The sequence below is a fragment of the Rhyacophila brunnea genome, unplaced genomic scaffold, assembly GCF_057557595.1.
Source record: "Rhyacophila brunnea isolate RB1 unplaced genomic scaffold, BYU_Rbru_1.0 scaffold_17, whole genome shotgun sequence".
In the NCBI taxonomy this organism is placed as follows: Eukaryota; Metazoa; Arthropoda; class Insecta; order Trichoptera; family Rhyacophilidae; genus Rhyacophila; species Rhyacophila brunnea.
In genome coordinates this window covers 24,673,877-24,698,854 of record NW_028232827.1, presented here as the reverse complement: position 1 = coordinate 24,698,854, position 24,978 = coordinate 24,673,877, and the positions used below count along the sequence as shown (strand labels likewise).

General features: G+C 32.4%; 1 protein-coding gene across 2 annotated transcripts in view; it reads left to right on the top strand.

The window, feature by feature from the left end:
* Positions 1-24,978, top strand: part of LOC147073847 (protein kinase C, brain isozyme-like) — a 546,718-nt gene that overhangs the window by 112,743 nt on the left and 408,997 nt on the right. The gene's annotated exons all lie outside the window — the stretch shown is intronic.

Below are 24,978 nucleotides of genomic sequence, written 5' to 3'. Positions count from 1 at the left end.
CGTCTCCTGAACATTTGAGTTTTGGTCTATTCGACAAACCAATCCTACAGCGACGAAGTCTGTTATATATCGTATGGAGGACGGAATAATTCCTAGGTATCTTTCCTTAGATTTGTCGTATTCACCTTCTGACTCTGTTTCAGCAGAGTTAAGTACACGGGTACAGAGGACACATCTAATGTTACTAAAGATAAATGACAGTACGGCAAGTCAAGATACATATTTATTTTAACACGCTTTATGGAAAGTGCATTTCATTCAAACTAAAGAAATAAATTATTTGACGTGTTATATATATACGAAATTCTAATATTGACATGCCATGTGTTTTAGATTACTTTCTTTAGATATACCTATCTAAAAAATAGTCACTGTACATATTTGATATCTGCTCGCATACATTATATTCTTGACTATAATAGTTGAACTTTCCCAAATTTTTCTACAATATGTAGCTTTTGATTTACGAGTGGCACAGTAGTACAACACTTTCTATTCGAAATAAAGTAAATCCTTTATTTAAATTACGATAGATGTACGAAAATAATGAGACAGTTAGGATAGAAAATTTTTACCTCTATCGTATTACAATAGATATGTTTCATAGTTACTAGATACCTACTTTTTTCCGTTTGCAACGGACTTTTAATAATTCACAAGATTTGAGAATGTAACATTCTATACATTGAACATACATAACTTGAAAACACCTCAGATTATATCTTATAATATTGAAAAAAAATCGACGCCCGACAGGATTTGAACCCGTATATCCACTGGTATCGCGCCAATTAGGATACGGGCCTCCTACTAAATTACGATAATTTTAACTAGTAAGTCCTACGTGAAATGTTTACTCCATAAGGGTTCTGACATTATATTGTGATGATTTCTGACGAAGGGGCTAGGGGGGGGGGGGGCGTAGTTATAAAAAATGTGACGGCACACAAAAAACATTTTAACATGAAACATGTTTTATTCATGATCTCTGACGCAAAAGCGTTACGAAAAATAGACGTAGAATAACAATAGACGCGCAGCCGCCCCGATTACTTACGCGCGCCGATTATTTTCATTTTACGTTCAGCAGCCTACATTCTGTGTGACGTATTGTTCGTTTCTTATTATTACTTCTTTAGTTTTATTATTGCCGAGTTTTTATTTTTCTAAGAATATGTTATTTCATGTGGACATAATGTACTTACTTACGGTGGTGCTACAGACTATTCAGGTCAATCGCCGATTGGATAACCGTTCAGTAGGATCTCTATCCAGAGCTCTCTCTCACAGTTTGTCAAACTCAACCTCTCTGAGACCATCTCGTCCTTTAGAAACTATGGAGAGCTGATCAATCTCGTCTAATAACGTGAAAGTATACTATTTGGGACGATTTGGTATAAAATACCGAAAATTATGAGACATTATTTATGAACGACCATTAATGTATGAGTATCTGTTGTATTTATGTATTAATGCACAATATTCTAATATGCTTTTTTCTTCTTTTTACAGGTAAGTGCCAGGTAATATGAGAACCACCGAAGATCATTGTTGGCAATCGTGTTGTTGGACAGAATACATTATTATTATATAACAAACATCTGTTTATATAATAAGGTAATTATAGTTTATTTACTTTAATGGAAATGATGTATCGTCGTGCCAATGAGTGAATAATTTTTTGTTTATTGCATAATCATTGGGAATCAATTAACAACGGAACGGGGCTCTGCGAGTTTCGGTGAAATTATTTGTAATAATAATAATTCACAGTTTGCCAACATTGCGACCGTAATAAATGTAATAATATATATCACGGTCTGAAATATATTATGTGTTTATAATTAATATTTGTCGAATTTCTCACCGTACATTAAACAAGTATTTCTCAAACTTTTTGATATTTAACCTCCCTTTGAGTTGAAATTAATGTTCTCAGGGGAAATAGAAATGAATACAAAACATTGCAAACTGCACTGCTTTAAAATTACAAAATATAGCTTACATTACAACATAAGGATGATAATGTCATTGCCATATTTTAGGTTATTTTCTTATCTTTTAACTTCGTTTTTGTTAACTTTAGCTGTCATGGGGTCTATAGACTATAAAATATATTACAAAATCTTACGCGATCAGAAATGCACGTGTCAATTATATAAATCATTATCGAACATCGGACACTATTCAAAATATTATACTTACTTTAAAAGCTGTCTCGCATTTTAAAGCAAGGTGATAGATATTTTTTTTCGACCATGTCCGATCCTAATAGGCTCATATGGGCCTCCACAGAGTAGAGGTTTGTATTAACAGATTTTGTTTTTTACGTGAAATGGATGTCAGCCACTTGCTCAAGCTATTAGGTCCATACCCTGACTCACACACAAATTGAAAAACAATATGTGTACTTGGCAGACCCAGGATTCGAACCTGGGACCCAAGACACCATAGGCCGACGCTTAAGCCGCGCGGCCATCGTGGATTGGTTTTTTTATAGCATACTAGATACATATTATATACAAATAGACACATAATCCGTTGTTTACTCTAAATACCTAAATTGTCAATTTACCAACTTTTGGCAGCAACCCCACGATATAGTATTTTTTTGGTCAACGACCGTTGGCAACACTGCTTGGTAACCATACAGCACGTCACTGTAGGTAAATACAATATACACTCACAGCTTATAAAACAGTTAACAAAAACCTGTACGAAATTGATTTAAAACCATCTTGTTTATTAAAATTTAGAACGAAGTAAATCGTAATTTCATAGAAGTATACTTACTCTACGTGTATAGGTATTGGATTTCAAAATATTTTGACGTGTCTAGTTTTGATTCTGTTGTATGAAAATGATGGTCGGAAAACAAAATGTTCTCATAATATGAGAGTTTATAACATTCAACTTATCTAAAATGTGCAATGTTAAAAGTATCATAATACCATTTCCTATCATATCACCGTTACTAAGTGTGAAAAATGTAACACTCCACGATAATGTGGAAATAAACCCGAGCAATGTATTTTAATGGTCTATAAAACCACCGCCCAACAGCTGTCTTGCATACAAGATAAGTATGAAAAGTGTGTTATTTTTTAGTGTTTTATAAAAATCATAATGTTTATGATAACCCGTACGTGGTACAGTTAAGAGTGATGGTTTTGCTGTGAAGTAAATCTGCAATCAATTTTATGTTATGGATTTTCAATAGGTATCGTCTTACATCAAACTGTATGTATGAAATATTACAAAGAATAAAAGCTTAAGGGGGGACATGCTCAGCGTACGTAAAAATGGAGCTTTTATGCTATTTTCAAAGCATGATCCTGGACATTCCTTCAACGTTGTAGATAACCTATTTACATAATTTTGAAGCCTTATTATCCTTATATTTATTCTTATGCTTTTAAAAATTAATAAATATAAAAAATCTTAACACCACTTCACATGGACGTACTGAAATATGACTATATTCTAAAACATTAGAGCAAGAGGTTTAAAAGAATACAATTTTATGTAATAAAAATACTTTATGCAGTCATCAAATGTTTAAAATAAATATAAAGGATAATAAGGCTTCAAAATTATATAAATAGATTATCTACAACGTTTAAGGAATGTCCAGGGTTATGCTCTGAAAATAGCATAAAACCTCCATTTTGACCTACGCTGAGCATGTGGGCCGTTAATGTACTGTTTGTAATTAATTGCGTGGATAAACGTAATAAAATAATTACAAGATAAAAATAACTTTTTATATACCACGTTTTTAAATTTTCTGTTGAATCATATAAACTTGACAATTCTATGTATTAATAAATACTTTTTTTTGTACTTGACAGAAATACTGAATAAATATAGAATACTGAAATGTCATTTTGACATTTAATATTGATTTCCATTGTAACGCACGTATAAATTAATAATTTAGTTGCTAGGACCCCCTTTGTAACCAACAATAATAACTTTTCATACAAAACAGAATTAACTGAAAATGAATTCAATTCTGCTTAAAAATGGCTAAAAGTATTAAAAGAATGCATTGTCGTCGTGTTCTGATATATTCTAAAAGTTTCAAATGTCTAGCTAGTCGGGAAGTTAGTTGAACATCTTCAATCGTCCAATAGGAATCTTGGACAAACAAGAAAAAAAATGTACTGGTCACACAAGAAAAAATCTGTACCTACTGGACAAACAAGAATACGAGCTAATAAAAACGTGGTAAAATAATCCACTGTAATTCAAAATTAACTAAAATCTTTTACGAAGAGTGCTATTTAAATCCTTAGTGGTTCCGGAGTAAAAGTGTTTATCGTTCTGAGTTTGATTTGGAAGAGCGCTGTTGAGTAGGTATTAAAAAGGCCAATAGTTAAAGTTTGTCGCAATTAGTATGTCACCTTGTAGCATAGAGGTAATGTACGGACGGGGCGTAAACCCAGGAGATGCAGGGTTCGATTCCCTGCCGGGGGGGTGTCTTAATTTTTTCAAAAAGATTTTTTCTATTGGTTATAATATATTTTCTCAGAAGTGTTTTTCAAAATGATGTATGATCAATAAATAGAATGGTACATTCTTAAATCTTGTGAATTATTCGTTGAATAAAAGAAATAGTATTTGTTTTCATTGAACTAATACTACAATGTTTAAATGGTATTTGTCAGTTTTTAAAATTCAATTAAACCCTGCCTAATCCAAACCATGGTAGATAATAGTGAAAAAATATTCGTTTATCTATAAAATATCTAAAGTTAAACCGTTTAACTATACATAATTTTAGATAGTTTATAGATAAACGAATATTTTTATCGATTATGGCTACATATTTTAGGTTGGGTTTAATTGCATTTTAAAAAGTAACCAGCACCATCTGCAAATTATATTAATATTTCAATGAAAACAAATATGTATGACTGACAAAGTTTAGAGTGCACTATTTATGTCGGATCTTCACACCCTACCTCCACTGATCTAATATACTAGCTAATGGCTTTAATGTGAACAATATATACATGTGTTGCACCTGCAAGTAGCTACATGTACATAATAATTATGACCTGTGGCGGCTACTGATTTGTACGATCAGCCACAAGTGGTTGTACCTATCTGCGATTGACCAATATTCTAGCATACCTATCCCTAAACGTAGTACATCACATGTACGTGTAAACTGAGTCTGTCGGATCAATTTGTTAATGTACAGGTATATTGATAATTATAGCTACCGACCATGTATTCGTGGGTGCGATGACGCTAGTAATACGTGTCTATTTCCACTGCATCCATAATTGGTGAAATTATTCTTTGCATTATATTAATATGCATGCGGCTGCATACAATAAAAATAACATTGAATAAATTATAACGTGCGCAAGCGAGTAAAAAAAAATGTAAACAAATCCCACTTCCTTGTATAATAGATAGTACGTAATATTATATTGCATATTATTAATTATGTATAAGTTGTATTAACTATGTTACAGTTTAATTGATTGCCTATTTAATCATTTGAACATACATATTTTGAAAACACCTCAGTTATATATTTATATACCTACCTTAGCAATCGTTTTAAAAAAATACGTCTCAAGATATTTTTTGCAAAGATATTTTATAGTAGGTATATATCTAAGGTGTTTTTAAATTATGTATGTTCAATATAAAGAATGTTACAGTCTAAAGTATTAAGGTACGTACCCAAGTGATTAATACTTTGTCAAAAAAAAAATGGCCGGAAGAGCTAACAAAAGGATCTCGACTTTCAATCTGAGTAAATTTCTCTTAATTCTTTTTGGCCGGAATATCTAAAAATCTACCTGAGAATCTCGGTTTTCTTGATTTCGAGAATTCACAAGTTCTAACCACCACGTACTAACGTAATGAATAGCAATTCACTGGCGGTTCTAGCACTTTTCAGATGGTGCGATCAGATATTACGAACCAGTATTCTATACCACCAGTAAATAGTCTGTTCCCTTATTATAAATAAATAGGTACATTTTTGCGTTACAACGATGCTTTCAAAAAACTGATTTTGTACCTAATATTAGTCGACACCTATATTATTATTATTATAATATTATTGATAATATATAAATAATTACAAGATAAAAAAAACTTTTAATATACCACGTTTTTAAATTTTCTGTTGAATTACATAAACTTGACAATTCTATGTAAGATTAATAATTTAGGACAAATCGTCACTTCTGGCAGAAGACACTAATTCGAAAAAATTACATATTGAGTTAGTTATACCAAAATGTTCCTTATTTCAAACTTTACCGTCTGGAAACCTTCTTAATAAATAAAGTCTTTATTTTAAAGTCATCATTTTTACGATCACTTAATAAACTTACACGATAGACCATTTCAAACATTTTAACAACTTCAAAGTCAAATTACTCAAAACTAGTATTCTCCAGTTAGTGTGTTCTGCCAGAACAGAGACGAAATAAGGCTGTCAACAAATATTTTTTTTGCTATTTTGCAACAAACAAATATAGAATACTGAAATGTCATTTTGATTTCCATAGTAACGCACGTATATATTAATAATTTACTTGCTTGGACCACCCCCTTAGCAACCAATAATAGTGGATTGGATTTCGGATTTCTTCCGAAATAAGTTTTCATACAAAACAATTAACTGAAAATGAATTCAATTCTACTCACAGTTGGTTAAAAGTATTAAAAGAATGCATTGGCATCGTGTTCTGATATATTCTAAAAGTTTCAAATGCCTAGCTAGTCGGGAAGTTAGTTAAAAATCGATTGCAAGATTTGTACTGGATTAACAACCACCGGAAAAACAAGAATACGAGCTAAGAAAAATGTGGTAACGTGGTAAAAAACGTGGTAAAATAGATAGACGGGTATACATACACATACATAAATGCAATTCTATAGGATACAATGAATCGTTATCAATCCATAAAAAGGTTGAAATGGTGACAAGAATGCTCACGCGTTTATTACTCACCGTGACTATTCACAAAATACCCGTCGTGGTATCAACTAGAATGCACACGAGGCTTTTAAACTGAATGTACGTGTATTATACCAGTTTCGAATGAAGAGGGGATGGTTCACAAAATCAACGTCGCTGGCCGTCGATTGTATTAGTAGGGTGCAAGTTATTTCCTATCGGTGTCAATAGAGATGGATCGACAAATAATAATAGGGATGAGAAAACGAAATGCTATTTTTATACATCGACAAAATATAAAATGAATTTAGGTAGGTACCTACATGTTTAATTAATCTCTTCTTCTTCGGCCATATCCGCCCCTTAGTTAGAGCGTATGGACACCACGTGGCGGGTCTAGGACGATTTGGCGCTGGGACAACTGGACGCCACGCAATTCGAAAATAAATAGACGTTAGGCACTTACAGGTACTTCAAAAAATATATTTAATATTATTATTTATATTTAAATTATTATATTATGGTTTAATAGTTGGTGATAATTTTAATATGCACACGTAAATAATGATTTAATCGTGCATATGTTTAAGTTCCAACGAAAAAAGAGTTTTATATTTTTATATAAAGCCTTAGGGATGGTAATTCTCAATCCGCAATAATAAAACATTATGTTAAGAGTAAGATGAATTAAAACTACTAAGTAGTAGATAGAAACTGATTAAAATTCCTCGTCTACGTTCTGTATACGTGTCTACGACAGTGCGGCGTCCAATTGTCCTGGCGTCCAGTTGTCCCATTCCCCTTCGCGGCACCTCCAAAAATTCCCGTCGATCGCCAGTCTTCTTGCATCGTTCCAGGTCAAACCAGCATCCCATAGCTTCGCCGTATACACTATGCGGCCGAGCCAGGTCCAACGTCGCCTTGTTACTCTCAGCGTGATGAGAGGCTTGGTGCGTTTTCTTATCTCCTCGTTAATCCTAAACCAATGCACCAGGTCCAGCACCGTCAGAATGCAAGCGTCGAATAGGCGGCATTTGGTTTTGGCCGAGTACAATCGTGATACGAATTAGTTATTCGGTAGGTATATTGATTTGCTTGTAATACAATAAATATATCGTATAGTAACAAGAAACCGCTAATGTAAATGAAATAAATATTTGTTTTTTTTTCATTCAATTGTTACCAGTATCATCCGCTTTAGCCCTTAAGGTAGAGCCGCCACTGAACAATTTATAACACGATAGACATATTTTTATATAAGTTTACTTTTGATATACTATATCTGTGGTGGGCAATAATTTAGCTATATACCGTTAGATAGTTCAATAAACTTTGCAAAAAGACACGTTATGCTGATTATCTACCCACATTATATGATTTTGCGTAAATTCTAAAGCGGTAAAATCGTATAATTACGTCAAATTATTTATAACAAGGTGTTAAGACCATGGTATGAAATATACGAAAAATACCAATCTAAATTTTTATTAATTTATGATTTAGGAACATGTATTATGTAAAATAACAGGAAAAGATTGCCTAAAGTCCCCCTCTATATAGTTGTTACTTACCAAATTCTACTAATTTTTTTTACCATTGCCAAAGTAAATATGCTGCATATGTAAAATTATTATTTCCACAATTCAATAATTCATGAAGCTTCCAATAAATCTTTTTCATGATTTGCAAAATGTTACCCATTATTTTAAGAAACCGTATAATTTAATTCATAACTATTTTTTCAGTGCGCAGTGCGAATGACATTAACCATTTTTGCATTTGTTTTGTTTATCTGCCAAAGACTTTTCAAATAAATGATGTTTTTAAATTTGGAACTGCTCAAAATAATAATTACTAACCGGTGTCAGGATCTCTCCAAATTTTAGTAATAACGTACTTGCACTATTTTAAGAATAATTCACAATATTTGAGAATGTAATATTCTTTATTGAACCTACATTTTTTGAAAAAAATACGACGTACATTGTAAAAAGTGCTAGTTAATTTCGTCGTAATTAGATAAAACGCACGTGGCTGAATTAATAAAGCACATTGGTGCAAATCTAGTGGGCATTTGAATATGCAAATTCGATAAAAAATGTTACATTTTCAAATATTGTGAATTCTTTTTGTTGAATAAAAAAATAGTTTATTAAATAAATTTGAATTCGATTTTATTTTAGATAGGTACATCTTTTTTCATATAATACACCTACGGGCGAACATAGTGTTTGGTTATTGAATAATTTTTAGTTTACCCAAGTGCAAAATTATGTCGCGTCTAATGAGGAATGTGAATTTGTTTTTTTAAATGTAAATACAATAATGGACGTTCCAAAGCGTGTCGTAATATTTGTTTTCTTAGTTAGTTAACACAGTGCGGTTTTGTATTTGAAAACGTAGCGGTATTTTCGTGCTATATCATTAAATTTTATCCGGGTTAATTGGAAATTTCGTTTTCCCGATTAGTCATAAATATTATTGTTAAAAATAAGCACATGCTTTCCATCTGGATACTCCAGTCAGAGTGAGTCGGGATCCTTCCACGAGTTCCACGTCCTCTTCGTCCTTCGATTTTTCACTTCACCAACTATGCGCTTACGTATAAAGGCGAAAGCCTATTATGAACAGCGCTACCAACATAGCGTTTTGTCAGACCTGGTATTTCTTAATGACACATCATATTAATAGTGGTGTCATCGGGCACCAGGGTTACTACAACATTAACAAAATTTAGTTAATTAAACGAAGTATTTTTATGCTGACATCCCAGGGCCACCCTAAACCCACTACCAACTCACTAAATTCCGAATGAGAAGAATGAGAAGAGCTAAGGGAGACTTTAATCCAGCAGTAGATCCACCGCGGCTGATAACAATTACATTGACATTATGGTTATTGTGTTATAATGTTTTTATTATTTTATTTATATTTATATTTAAAGCATTTCTTTTTACTTTTTCGTGGGTTCATTTACAATCCGTATATACTGGCAAATATTAATTTTCATGTTCCCACCAATATCATTCGTAACTCTACGGTCTTCAAGATACCTCGTCGCAAGACAGATGTTATGTTTCATGATGCTGTGTATCGTGCGATTAACTTATTTGATGGCACCATAAAGGTTGATTTATTTTTTATTAATTATTAATGTTTGTGGACGTGTTAAATAGGTTAAATTTATATTTGTATATTATTATCATGTTTCTTTAATATTTATATAAACACATGCTGTCTTTTCTACTTTCTTGTTATACCTATTAGTTGTTATTTGTAATTAAGATATTTTTATAATTTTGTATTTATTATGTATTATGGCGCATTGGCCAATCGCTGTAATGCCGTAATACCTTTTTTCTAAATAAATAAATAAATTATGAAAAAGATAAAAGCATGAAACAGGTACTTTAAAAAAAATTGTGATTAAAACATAAAAAGTTCAATGCCATTGGGTTGCAGTTACTTATGGTAATTGAAATATAATGAATTTGAGATATTCTACTTAGTTGTTTATTTGTTACCAATCAAGCGTAGGACACAAAATTTTAGATCAATTAATGTGACATATAAAATATCACTACCTTTCAGAAAAAAAAACAGGAACAGTGTGCTTGCTAATTTAATACCACATCGCCGCCCGTTACTTCCTTTTGCCGAGGTGAAGGTTGACCAAACAATAAAAAATGTTCGTGCATACAAGTAAGATTAGGTACGCAGTGAAGTGGTGCGGCGATAAGTGGATATTAATCTTCAATGGAAACATTTACAACGATGTATTAATTTACAATAATCCAAAGGTGGTGGTTACATTCCGGCCATGTCTTTTTTCCCTTCTCTCTATAGCAGTAACAATAAATAACAATAAAAAAACAAATAACCGTGATACAATAATGCCAATAGCGAAAGGAAACAGGTGATAAGTCTTATTGAACTCAATACTTTATAGGAAAGCGAAGTGAGGATTTAGATAATAAATTGTTTGTAAATTCCTGATGATAAGGACAATTTTATATTAGTAATTACTTGCTGGCGCTATAGAGTATAGATAGACCATTCAGATCCATAGCTGATTGGACAAATGTCCTCTAGGAATCTCTACCCAGAGCTCTCTCCAGTCGGTCATACTCTGCCTCTCCAAAGAGACTCTAGACCAAAAAAAATGCTTATAGTTTCGTAAACTAAGTTAAGCCATACTGATCCAACTTTCGTTTAGTCGTTATTGTGTAGGGATATAAGTGTGAAAGTGCTTCTAGACCCGACTCAAACTTGACAAGCTTGTCGCTTTCCTTCATCGCGTCGCTTTATGCTGTACGTAATATTGACAAGATCCAGTCTACATTGCGTAACACAATCTCACGATTGCTTGCTAAATAAATTATTATTGAATTGTATTCATTACTGCTAAACTGCGCCCGCCACCATTTCCAATGTCATGTCTGCTGTTCTCTATTGTGTCTTGTTTCTATCACGGAGTCTATCACAATATTGTATAATCGTGATATTCAAATAATGCAAGTGTCTACTACCTAACTAACCTATAAAAAATCAATTACCATTTTTTACAAGACTGACCATAACATATAAAGCGTGGATATATATTATTAGATTTTTCACGGGTATTTTTTCATATTTACTTCTGGGCATAGTCGGATTTACACTAGAAGGTGGCCTGAGCTAAAACGTGTTGGGGAACGCACAAAACGTATTTTAAAATAATAACAAGATAAAAAGAACTTTTTGTATACAACGTTTTTAAATTTTCTGTTGAATCATATAAACTTGACTTGACTAGCTTAAACGATAAAAAAAATTGTATTTGATAGAAATAATACTGAAATGCCATTTTGACACTCATGTTGATTTCCATAGTAACTCACGTATATATCAATAATTTAGTTGTTAGGACCCTAGCAACCAATAATAGTGGATTGGATTACAGATTTCTTCCGAAATAACTTTTCATACAAAACAGAATTAACTGAAAATGAATTTATTTCTACTTAAAAATGGCTAAAAGTATTAAAAAAATGCATTGGCATCGTGTTCCGACATATTCTAAATCAAATGTTTAGTCTAGTTGTGTCTAGTTTCAAATGTCTAGCTAGTCGGGAAGTTAGTTAAAAATCGATTGCAAGATTTGTACCGGACAAACAACCACCGGACAAATAAGAATACGACATAATAAAAACGTTGTAATAAAAATGTTTGAAGTTTTTTCGTGGATTTTTTCGATATATTTTTAGGGCTATAGCGCCTCTATTAATTCTGAGGCCCTGGGCTGCCCCTATAATAAATCTGGCTCTACTTCTGGATACATTCGGTATTGTTAATTAAAAAGAAAACCTCATGTTAATTTGTTCGTATTTGATCTATCTATATAATTATCCGACCATGTCCGATCCTAATAAGCTCACATGGGCCTCCACAGAGTGGAATTTTTGTATTAACAGATTTTGTTTTTACGAGAAATGGATGTCAGCCACTTGCTCAACCTATTACGTCCATACTCTGACTCATACAATAAATTGAAAAATAATATGTGTACTTGCCAGACCCAGGATTCGAACCTGGGACCCACGACTCTATAGGCCGGCACTTAAGCCGCGCGGCCAGCGTGAATGTATAGATATTGATCAGTGAACACAAAATTAACGGCAAGTGGGTTGCCTTTTGGGTGAGGCTGTAAAGTTTAACTGTCGAGTGTGGAGAAATATCGGATAATAAATAACACGTATTAAAGAAGATGTTATTTTCAATATTTACATAAATGGAGCGCGCATTCAATATTGATCATATTTGAAAACATTCGGGCGGGATTTGTATTTCTTTCGTTTTATGACCTGATCGTCGTTTAGTCATTTACCGAAATTGGCTTTAGAAGCCTTGGTTTATTAATCTCTTCTGAGCTCAGTTAATGCACAGTTGATTACGAGGCGATCCCAGTTTCGGGTAACCGCTCCCAGTTATAAAAAAATCTGATGTTTCACATGCAAACGTTTAGTCCTGTGATCGCCCGATTAAGACCGGGTGTGGCGATAAAGGTGGATAAATTGTGAAATATTCCCAGAATTCACACAAGTCTGCGGCAAGCCTATTTCCATGTATGTAACTGATATTTAATTCTGTAACTGTAATATTTTGGTTATTTCTAAATACACCTATTCTGTTTGTAATATAGCAAAAATGAGGCCTTGCATATTTTGGGGTTCAATTTGGCGGAATGAGTATAAAAACTTTTCTTAAATTCAATATGACATTGTGTTGCATTTTGTTGATAAAGTTTTGTGATATTGATTGTGTGCTATAGGTCAGGTAGGCACATAAAAATCTGTAGTAGCACTCGTTATTACCAGGTGATAATCTGAAAATGCGTCATATACCCTTTTAGGGGAATGTGTTTGCACATGTTTTCTCGTTGATTCATAGGCGATTGCCAAAGTGCTTATATATTATCTAACATATTATACTATGTATTATCATATTATACTTACTAATATATTATCTATCGATCGCCTACATAATGTACAAGAATATTTGAACCCTATAAATAAGTTTTCTAAAAATGTGTTTAAATACTTTATTATAGACATACCACATTACCGCGAGGATCGATAGTTTCGGCATGCAACAGGCACTGCCTAATTCCTGTGCACGAGAAGAAAAATAACATCTGCAAATATTTATGTCTAAATCGTTCCACTATAGTCACAATGGATCAAAGTTCATCTGGTCGAGACTTATAATATAAGTAAAAAACGAAAAAAAAGCAAAAAACAACTAAAATGGAATAGTACAAAACTTAAATCCATTAGAGTTTTAATTGTGTTACATTGAATATTCCAAATGTATTAGGTCAGCTGTTTACAATATCTAATTCGTATTCATGTAAGTACTTTTTGATTTTATTGATTTATTTAATATTTAACGCGGCTGAAATTTCGTTTTAAATACTCACCAAAACACGGAAGACAAATCGAATAAATGTCAGTGCGGTAGAAATCATAAACAATGCGATCGGAATTCAGCGATTTATCTCCATGTCAATGGTAAGTAATTTTAGATCTCCAGCTGGGTGTGAGAAGTTTTCCGGACACCCTGTCGGATATCCATTAATATTGATAGGTGATAAAATTATACTATGTTGCTTTGATAGCATAATGTGATCGTGTAACATAACATGTATTATATAGGTAGCTAGAATGATCACAACGGTAGTGGATCATTGCTGTTTTATTAGGGATCGTTAACTGGATAATCGATACGAAGTAACTATTAAAATCTATATAATTGTATACAACAATACACCTGAAGGGATGATGATATGTGTGGATAATATAAAGTCGTAGTTTCTTGGAAGTTTCGAGGAGAGAGTTTATTTATCGATATAAGAATAATGTAATGATGAGATTGATGTTATTGAGAGATTAATAGGACCGCGAGACTAGACTCGTGTGGATTTCGGTTGACTGTGTCGAGTGACCGGACTCGAGATGAGTGACGAGTTATGGATCGTCCTTGCTATTTACTCTCCTATACCAATGAAATAAATACGCTGCAAGAGACTTTGTTGTAATTGAGGAAATGCTGACGATCGCTTCTGTCACTCTAGTTTTGTTTTGACAACAAAAGAAGAATATGGAAGTGTATCACCCTTATAATACTGAGTGGTATGATTGCTATATATCAGGTTGGTGATCACTGGTCTATTTACAGTGAATTATATTCCATACTATTTTCTTATTGATTTATTGTTCAGTTTTAAATAGCTACATGTCTATTTGTAGTCACGTGACGTGTAATTATTATTGTGATATCTTTTAATAGCTACTTAGTCGCTTCTGTATCGAATCGTGTCATTATTGTAAGACATCTTCCCGACTTCAAGGATTTCTGACCTTGTTAAATAAATAATTATACGCTTAGGTCTACAATTGAAAGCGATTAACGTAAAGACGCAAGTAAGCACTTGTGACTTAATAAAAAAATAAATGTACTTATATATAGATACATATTTTACGTATAATAACAGTATTTTTAAATGTATCAGTATAATGTCGTTATATAAAACTAACTAGTTATGAACGATATGCATAGATGAAAATGGAATCTCAGATAAGCAACACATTAACTAAGATGGCAGCGTCGCTTCCCGCCACTAGAAGTGTTGTCATTTTTTAAATTAAAATTTTCCGTACCTTTATAATAAAAACGTGTATACAGCAATGTTTACGCAAGTATGGATCTTGGCAAAAGTTTCGTGGTCTTTTTTCGATGCTGTGTTAAGACTCTTTCTACTATTTTTGGTCCCTAGTTCTTCCAAATCATGTACTTTCGTCGAACTTTATGACTGTTAGGGTTACCCTGAGGCATTAACATGGTTCATCAACGTTATTTCAGACGCTCAACTTCCAGTTCATTGCCAAAGGCCGTATACATAAGTAGGTATGTAGCGTCCCGGTTAATGTCAGTCTATAGTGGGCCTCGGCACGGACAAGACGCATATTACACAGTCACGTACACAAGTCGAAATTAACACTTTCGATATCTGTTTATTTGAGTTCATTGTGTATTCATTTAATTAGTTTAATAAAAAAAATCATTGCCACATAACAATAAATTCAGGACGTTCACAATATGAAATTTAAATGAAAGAAAAGCAGGATGGAATCAAACTTGTAAAATATATAGCAAATATTACCGTCACAAGAGAGAAGAAAAACATAATCAAAGTTATACAATACATTTTTAAAAACAAAATACACTACACATCACTGAAATGTCTGTCTTTGGGGAGAGCATTGACTAGTCTTGCACCCCTCCCTAATGGTGCTTGATAAACTTGACACGAAGAAATGGTTCTGACCCAGAATAGGTCATGGCCGTGACCACGTAGGTAATTGACAGGTGCATATATATTCAAATTCTTTAAGACATCGGGATTGGAAACCATGTCTCGTGAGAACAGGCAAAAATGACTCAAGTGCAGAAGTGACCTACGAGATGCAAGAGGGTGCAAAGCGAGCATGCCTTGTAGAAAGACAGTCGGAAAATAATCCGTTCGACGAATTATCGAAAAGGTAATAGTTATATGTATTAAAATGAAGACGTGTCGCTAGATTTCAGAATCAGCCAATTTAAAATTAATAAATTCCACATTTTGATAATGCAGAAATATTAGAAGGCATTAGTTCTTCAGCAATTCATAAAAAAGTCAAAAATACCTAAATGTGGACTTGGCTGATTTTGAAATGTAGCGACCATATAAGAGATTTCTTCTGGACTCGCTCTTAAATAAGCTTGTAGGAAGCTTCATAAAGAGTCCAGATAATAGAACTATATTCAAGAATTCTACAGACTTATAATATACTTATAATATATACCTACGTAATGTTAATTTATGGAATAAAGACTTGAGAAGGGACGCTACAAGTGTCAGAAGAAAAGCTGTTGTGATTGGACACTGGACTGGGATTTGATTAATTGATTTAGAAAAAAACATATATTTAAGAATATCATAAGACTTAGAAGCTATTGTTGTCGTGGTTCTAAAACGAGCACTTATTATGCCAATGGGATACTTCCAAGGCCGACTCTATTCATGCCGTGACACTGAATTGCGAATTACGATCGTAATGTCAGTTATTGATTATTTTAGAATGCAATGCGGTAAGGTAACCTGTTCGCAATAAATGAAGATTTTCGATTGCATATTTCGTTCAAATTATTAGATACCATTTATTTTAATATTCAACAACCAACATTTTACCATGTTGCATTCGAAGTATGCGAAATAACTAACACTACCATCGAAGTTTATAGTTTCGTTTTACGACCTGACTCATGCAGTTCGTCGTATCACACTTCACAGTGAAATGTTGTATCGTATATTAAAGACCGTCTAGTACTGACATAAAAATTATGTCTAAATAAAACATGGTTCTTGTCGGTTTACAGGAAGCCAGCGGCAAACAAATTTTGAAAATTGCCGATATACTGGATTATTTGTTAGGTTATGTTAAGTTAGGTTAGGTTAGGTTTTCATTCTTGAAATTATGAATTTTGCTAAAATTGGCGCGGTTCCCGCCTGGCTTCCTGCAAATCAACTTGTGCCAAAGACACTTAACTTAAACAAAATACGTAGGTAATAAAAACTACCGAAATACGAGGGAAAGACATTAGAAAATAGGTATATGATTAAATTAGAAATACAGAACAACGCGTATTTTTTTCATCTCGGTGCTATTAGAGATGGGCGTATAGTAAACTGTCATCTCTTTACGATAAGAAAGCTCACGGCGAACTTTGCTACGGTGAAATGTAATACGTACAATTTACATGTAACCGACCTGACTATAGTAGGGCTTGGGTTATTCCGCCATTCATCAGTATTATAGTTAGTCATAATGGTTTTGCGGTTTTCTATATACTGCGACTCACCTGAGGAGGATGGTCTTGCATTGATGATACTTAGATTCAGTCCAAGGAAGTATTAACGCTAACATATAGTTAGGATATAATAATCATTATAGACACGCGAGCGGCCACCTTATGTATTATTCGCTCGATCGCCCGGACGACCTTGGGAAACGTCTTGATCCATTTGCATGGATCGTGAATCTTTTTATTCAGATCTTAAATTGTTTCTTTATTTCATCTAATAGTACCGATCTAGTAAATCGTATCAGTGTCATGTCATCTGAGTCGACAGTGAACAATGGATATCCGAAAAGAGTAGCACAATATGTCATTGTCAGTCATATTTGGGACTTGAACTGATAATACGTTAAAGTTCCCACCACCACCCGTCATATATGCACAGCCGTGGATATGCACGGCCGCTTTCCATGACGCTTTAAACGTGTCTGAAAGAAGTGATTTTAAGTGCTCATTCCGTCCCGAGACGAAGCCGCACGGGACTGATGCTGCAACCATGCACCGTAGTGCTTAAAGAAGAAAGTTAAGAAAGATTTTTTTTTGTTTTTTGGACTGGCTCTGCTGTCCGCTGACGTTAAGCGCCCTATGTACCCGCATACTGAGTGTCACCAATTGAAATGGATGAGTCTACAGAGGAGTCGGGGCTATCCCGCTCCCCAATACGATATTAACGGTTTAAAAACAGTTATTTTTTTAATTCTACTTTAATTAGACCAATATAATGAAATTCTACCACGTCAACGCCAGTTCAATTAATATAATATCTACGATCAGTGGCGAAACTTGACTTTTGGAAAGATGTAGGCTGTAGAGAAAGCACACTAATTATTTTCAGGTATACTTCTCAAACGGGAATTAAAATTTATTTATTTTACGTATAATGAACATAACAAATTATAAATTCAAAGCGTTCACGACATGACATAAAATAAGTGTTGAGTAACAATTTTTCAAATAAAAATACAGGGTAATGTGATTAAATAATACAAAAAGTAATAAAATAAGAAAACAAACTAAATGAGAAAAATAAAAGTACATGGAAGCACACAGAATGAACTAGGTTGATAGAACCTATCTTAAAAACTAGTAAATGCCCACCTAAATTTACCCTCACGTAAGTGGAATATATCAATATCTGAAGCGATTTGATTAATCATGGTTGTTGCCCTCCAATTGGCATTACTAATGGAAGGTTAGTTCTGCACCTTGGAAGAACAAACAACGGATGTCTTCGTTTCCTAAGATATCAGAGACTCACAAACCAACACCACCAAGAAGGGTAGAGTTTCTATTTATAAGAAGATACTACTGCTGATGAATAGGTACACACTAAATCGATGAAATTTCAAAAGCTCACTGACAATATAAAATTTAGCAATGAGTTTTTTGAATTATGTATTTTCCCATACATTTATAATAATCACGTTCAAAATATATTGTCATCTTTGAAAAGATCCGTTGCTGTGTATCTGTTCCATAACAATTATTTATAATTTCACCCGTAAAACTAGACATTTTAAAATATTTCTATATTTAAAACACTGACGAATGACTAAGGTACGATATCAGATCTCAACTGAAATAATTGACTGAATAAATTATCTCAGTGTATGACTGAACTAACTAATAAATAAAAATCACGAGATAAATTATTTTTTATTTTTAACAACAATCAATATTTATAAGTGATTTTATATCGCTATGATGCAGGTGAGGCAAAACTGAACGTGAATTCTGTGCTGTTTGTAAGGGCGTCTCCACCAACGTAGCGCAAAAATCTAAATCTGTCAGTGCCTCAGACCTACACATACGTACATAAAATCGCCATTACTAGAATATACGCTTCATAACTTTGCACTGTTATTGCACTTTTTACTACACTGATACGCCTCTTTGGCTGATTTACCTCGCTTAAAATTAGATCAAATAATGATATTCACTTGTATTAATATCATCATCATCATCAGCTTGAATCTATCCACTGCTGGATGAAGGCCTCTTCAAGCTGCTTCCACTTCTCTCGGTTCTGTGCATTGCGTTGCCACGTACTTCCGCAGAAATTTATCATTTCATCGATCCAGCGGCCTCTAGGTCTACCTTGCGGACGTTTTGTACTTCTTGGATACCACTGGATGACTAGATTTGTCCAACGATTATCTCTTCTTCGAGCTATGTGTCCAGCCCATCTCCATTTAAGGCTTTTAATAAAGGCTCTATTACATCGCAAACCCTTGTCTGCTTCCTTATCCACTCATTCATCTTTTTGTCCTTTCGCGTTATGCCGAGCATGCATCTCTCCATACCACGTTGTGCTACTCTAAGTTTCTGGATCTCTCTTTTTACTTAGGGTCCATGTTTCACACGCATATTTGATCACGGGAAGCACGCACTAGTTGAACACTTTGCGCTTTAGGCACAGTGGAAGGTCACTTTTGAAGACATTATTCAGGCGGTCAAAAGCACTCCAGCGTAGCTTTATTCTGCGAACAATTTCATCAAATATACATCCAACTATAGCCACTTGTCCCAGATAGATGTAGCTTTTCACCTGTTCGAGCTGAGTGCCATTGATGAGGATATCTTTTTGGCCTGCAAAGCAGTTGAACATGTATTAATATAAATGTAGTAATAAATAAATAAAATATAATATTTAAAAAAAATATATTTTTAGAATATATTACACTATTTTCATCCTAGAGTCGGACTGCAAAGTTATGAAGCGGCAACTCAACTACGCTATGATTGCGTCTATATAATGGCGCACTGCTGATATTCCTTGAAATTAATAAGAAATGAGTTTTTAAATTACTCGTACTGTAATAAAAATACAATATTTAACAGAACCAATTGTATTTTATAATATTGTTATAAATGTTGCTGTTATCGTATTATTTAATATTTTTGTATGCACAATTAAATTTCTGGTATTTGGATAGTAAAATGAATATATAAAATGCTCATAATATCGTATTTTTCACGCTGAATACTAAATACTAGCGTTATCATGAATATTCGCCGGTATTCTGAATATATATTATTATTCATAATGTCGCCAAAACATAAAATTATCAATGCGAATAATAAATAATTGGTAAATATAATAATATTATGTTTTATACGGAAGCAAAACGTTGATAACTCACATGCGCCGATGTTCCCTTGCTTTAAATTATATGGTTTTACAATGCAATTTAGTACTTTGATAAGCTAGACATTTAAATTATTATTATCTACATGTTCAACCACTAAAACAGTAAATCTGATATACACGCAACCGCATAAAAATGTTGTTCTCAACCTTTTACGCTTTTAGACTATGGTAAACACAACTATCCTAATAGTGGACTAAAATCTAAATAACGGGATGAATAGGTAATTCTTCATTATTATTATTATTGGCTATTCAACCCTAGGACAGTTTTGGCCTCCCCCGAAAACTCTAAATCCCGGAAAATCCAGCCAATGTTCCAAATGAATTCCAATGCTACAAATGCACGTGGTTGTGTGACATTTTGTAGGAGGTATTATGCTACACCAGTTTAATACTTTCAGCATACCAGTTTGGTACTTTCTTTCAAGGGATAATAATTTGATTTATATTTTGAATTTATCTATGCAGGAACATTTTTTGTACAAAATTCATTCCTCAGATGAGTTCAGCATTCACTCACATAATGGAAAAATTAGAGGGATCCTTGAGATTAACCATCTTACTGTGATGTTTTACCTATGTTTTTAATTAACTGCTACGCTATAAACACTGAAGTATTTACGTTATTTTTTAAACCGTTTTCGCAGTTATATAAATACAGTTAATATAAATGTTGGGGGTTATATTAACTGCATTTTACAACGTTTTTATTAGGTCGTATTCTTATATGTCCGGTGGTTGTTCGTCCGGTACAAATCTTCCAATCGATTTTTATCTAACTTACCGACTAGCTAGAAGACATTTGAAACTTTTAGAATACATCAGAACACGATTCCAATGCAGTATTTTAATACTTTTAGCCATCTTTAAGCAGAATTGAATTCATTTTCAGTTAATTCTGTTTTGTATGAGAAGTTATTTCGGAATAAATCCGTAAAAAGTAAAAGACTATTATTGATTGCTAAGGGAGTCGTCCTAGCAACTAAATTATTAATATATACGTGCGTTACTATGGAAATCAAAATGACATTTCAGTATTCTATATTTGTTTGTTTGTTGTTTATTTTCTTCATATCAAGTACAAGTTTGAGCATATTGTGCATTAATTCAACAGAAAATTTAAAAACGTTGTAAGTATATAAACAGTTCTTTTTATCATGTAATTATTTTTATTTAAATTATGCAGACTTCTTACTATATTTTGTCATTTATTTAAAATTAATATAGTGTATTTCCACCGAATACATATTATTATTATCTGCATGATTAATTAAAATTAGTTTATTTCCATTTCGAGCACCAACGGTTTGTTTTATCTTATTTAGCGGGCATAAAACCAAAACGTTGTATCTGGCTTTATATGTTGTTACATAAACGCCTCTTAATTATTATAATTTAAAAGACTGTTTTTTATAACACACTGTAAAAATAACTATATACAGAGTCACGAAACGAGTTTCAATCTATTTTTTACTGCTTGGTTCTAGCAAAATAATTACTTTTTTTAAAGGTAATTATTTATCATGGAGATGTATTTACATGTCGTTTTGTAATTGTCCAAAGAGTTAATCATTTCCCGGTACAAAAAAACATGGTGATGTCTAGTCCAGACCAATATACATCTGTACAACGATGTTTTTCGTCCGCGGTGGAATCAACGTTGCTATTTTTCTTGCCAGATCTAGCATTTTTGAATAAACAGCTTACAAGATTTGCATCATTCTGGCGTATGACGGTAAATTTAGCGTTTTTTGACTCCGCAAACAGCTTGGAACTTATAAATAGTTAGAATAATTATTACGCTAGATTGGTTTTTAAATAAATAAACATGCAAGCCTTTTATACCGTCGATTTTACCAATAAAATAAACGTTTCATGTCATATTTGATACATTATAATATATTATAAATTATGACAAAATTTCTGACCCGGAGTAATTTTTATTTCTTTGACTGATTTTTATCAGTTTCAAAATAATTAAGTTGATTTAGAGAAAATCTAGCATTTTTTCTGTCATCTAGTTTATTTTATTATCCCATCTGGCATAATTTTGTGAATGATAGTTGGCAACACTGGGTGGAATACAAAATAATTGATATTTCTATACAAATATTTAAAATGTACCTACGTAGTTTAATAGTTTTACACAACTTTAATCACTTTTTTATACAATGTTCATTTATTCACGTATATAATATGAATCTTCGTATGATAAGACATGCTAGTCAATCTGTATATTATGTACATTTATATTATAGTTTATATATTTAATTATAATAATAGAAACATCATTCAATTATAATAATATATAATTAATGTACGTTTTAAAGTTAATACAAATAATGTGTGTACATTTAAACACATAAATAATTAAATAACAAGTTTCACAAACTAACTTTATATAGGGTCAAGGAATCAGAAATTCAAGCGTTTCTCTAAGCTAAGCTAAGAGATAATACATCAATGTGTAAAATAAGTATGTTAGAATGCATCCGTTGTAGAAGGTATGATATTATATCAGTGGCGAAGGGTGGAAGTAGGCTGTTAAGATCAGCCATAAATAGTTCACACTAAACTTTGTCAGTCATACGTATTTGTTTTCATAGAAATGAGAGTATACTTTAATTTCCAGACGGTGTTGGTTAATGTTTAAAATTCAATTAAACCCTGCGAAACCAAGCCATAATAAATATGTCAAAAATACTCATCAATTTATAAAATATCTAAAATTATGCAATTAAATCATATTGGACATATTATAGATAAAATAATATTTTTTATCTATTGTAGTTTGGTTAGGCAGGGCTAAATGAATTTAAAGAAATGCACCAACAATATGTGTAATATTATGTATTATTAATCCAACGAAAAAAGATAAGTATGAATGTAAAAGTGTGCACAATTTTGTCGTACAGCCCAAAGTATACCAAGGGGGGACATGCTCGTCGAAGGTCAAAATTGAGTTTTTATTGTATTTTCAAACCATCATCCTGGATACTCCTTAAACGTTTTAGATAATCTATTTATATAATTTTGAAGCCTTATTATCCTTTATAGTTATTTTAAACATTTGATGACTGCATAAAGTATTTTTGTTACATAAAATAGTATTCTTTTAAACCTCTCGCTCTAATGTTTTAGAATATAGTCATATTTCGGTACATAACTGTGCAGTGGTGTTAAGATTTTTTACATTTATTAATTTTTAAACGCATTTGTAAAACCATTAGTATAATTTATTACGAGATAATTTTTGTAAAATATTCACGATAAAAAATTATATTGATAATCTCTGTGATCCCAAATTTGACAAGAATTAGGCATTTTATTATTCAAAAATTGGGCAAGATTAACACATTTGAAGATAATTCTAAAGATACTAATTATAAGCTATGTTTTTGACCATTCAAGTGTGATAAACATCTTATGAATAATGATTGCTTTATAATAATTATTGACCTAAGAATAAGGTAGTGTTTTTTTGAAATACGCCATTTCTTTTGTCATTCCCCAGTGGTTAAGCTACAACATACGGCCGTAGCCATAAATTGACAAACTATAATTGAAGTAGGGAGTAAAATGATATTGACGCGCGTGTTTGAACATGTACCTAACCGAATTTTTTTTTATTTTTTTTTAAACGGTACATGTTCAAACACGCGCGTCAATATCATTTTACTTCCTACTTCAATTATAGTTTGTCAATTTATGGCTACGGCCGTATGTTGTAGCTTAACCACTGGGGAATGACAAAAGAAATGGCGTATTTCAAAAAAACACTACCTTATTCTTAGGTCAATAATTATTATAAAGCAATCATTATTCATTAGATGTTTATCACACTTAAATGGTCAAAGACATAGCTTATAATAAGTATCTTTAGAATCATCTTCAAATGTGTTAATCTTGCCGATTTTTGGAATAATAAAATGCCTAATTCTTGTCAAATTTGGGATCACAGAGATTATCAATATAATTTTTTATCGTGAATATTTTACAAAAATTATCTCGTAATAAACTATACTAATGGTTTTATAAATGCGTTTAAAAATTAATAAATGTAAAAAATCTTAACACCACTGCACAGTTATGTACCGAAATATGACTATATTCTAAAACATTAGAGCGAGAGGTTTAAAAGAATACTATTTTATGTAACAAAAATACTTTATGCAGTCATCAAATGTTTAAAATAACTATAAAGGATAATAAGGCTTCAAAATTATATAAATAGATTATCTACAACGTTTAAGGAGTGTCCAGGATCATGGTTTGAAAATACAATAAAAACTCAATTTTGACCTACGACGAGCACGTGGGCCGTTAAGCAGGATTTAATTGATTTTTAAAAATAATCAACATCATCTGTAAATTGTAGTCTGAGTTCAATAAAAACAAATACGTGTGACTAACAAACTTTAATGTGCACTATTTATGGCGGACTTTAACAGCCTAT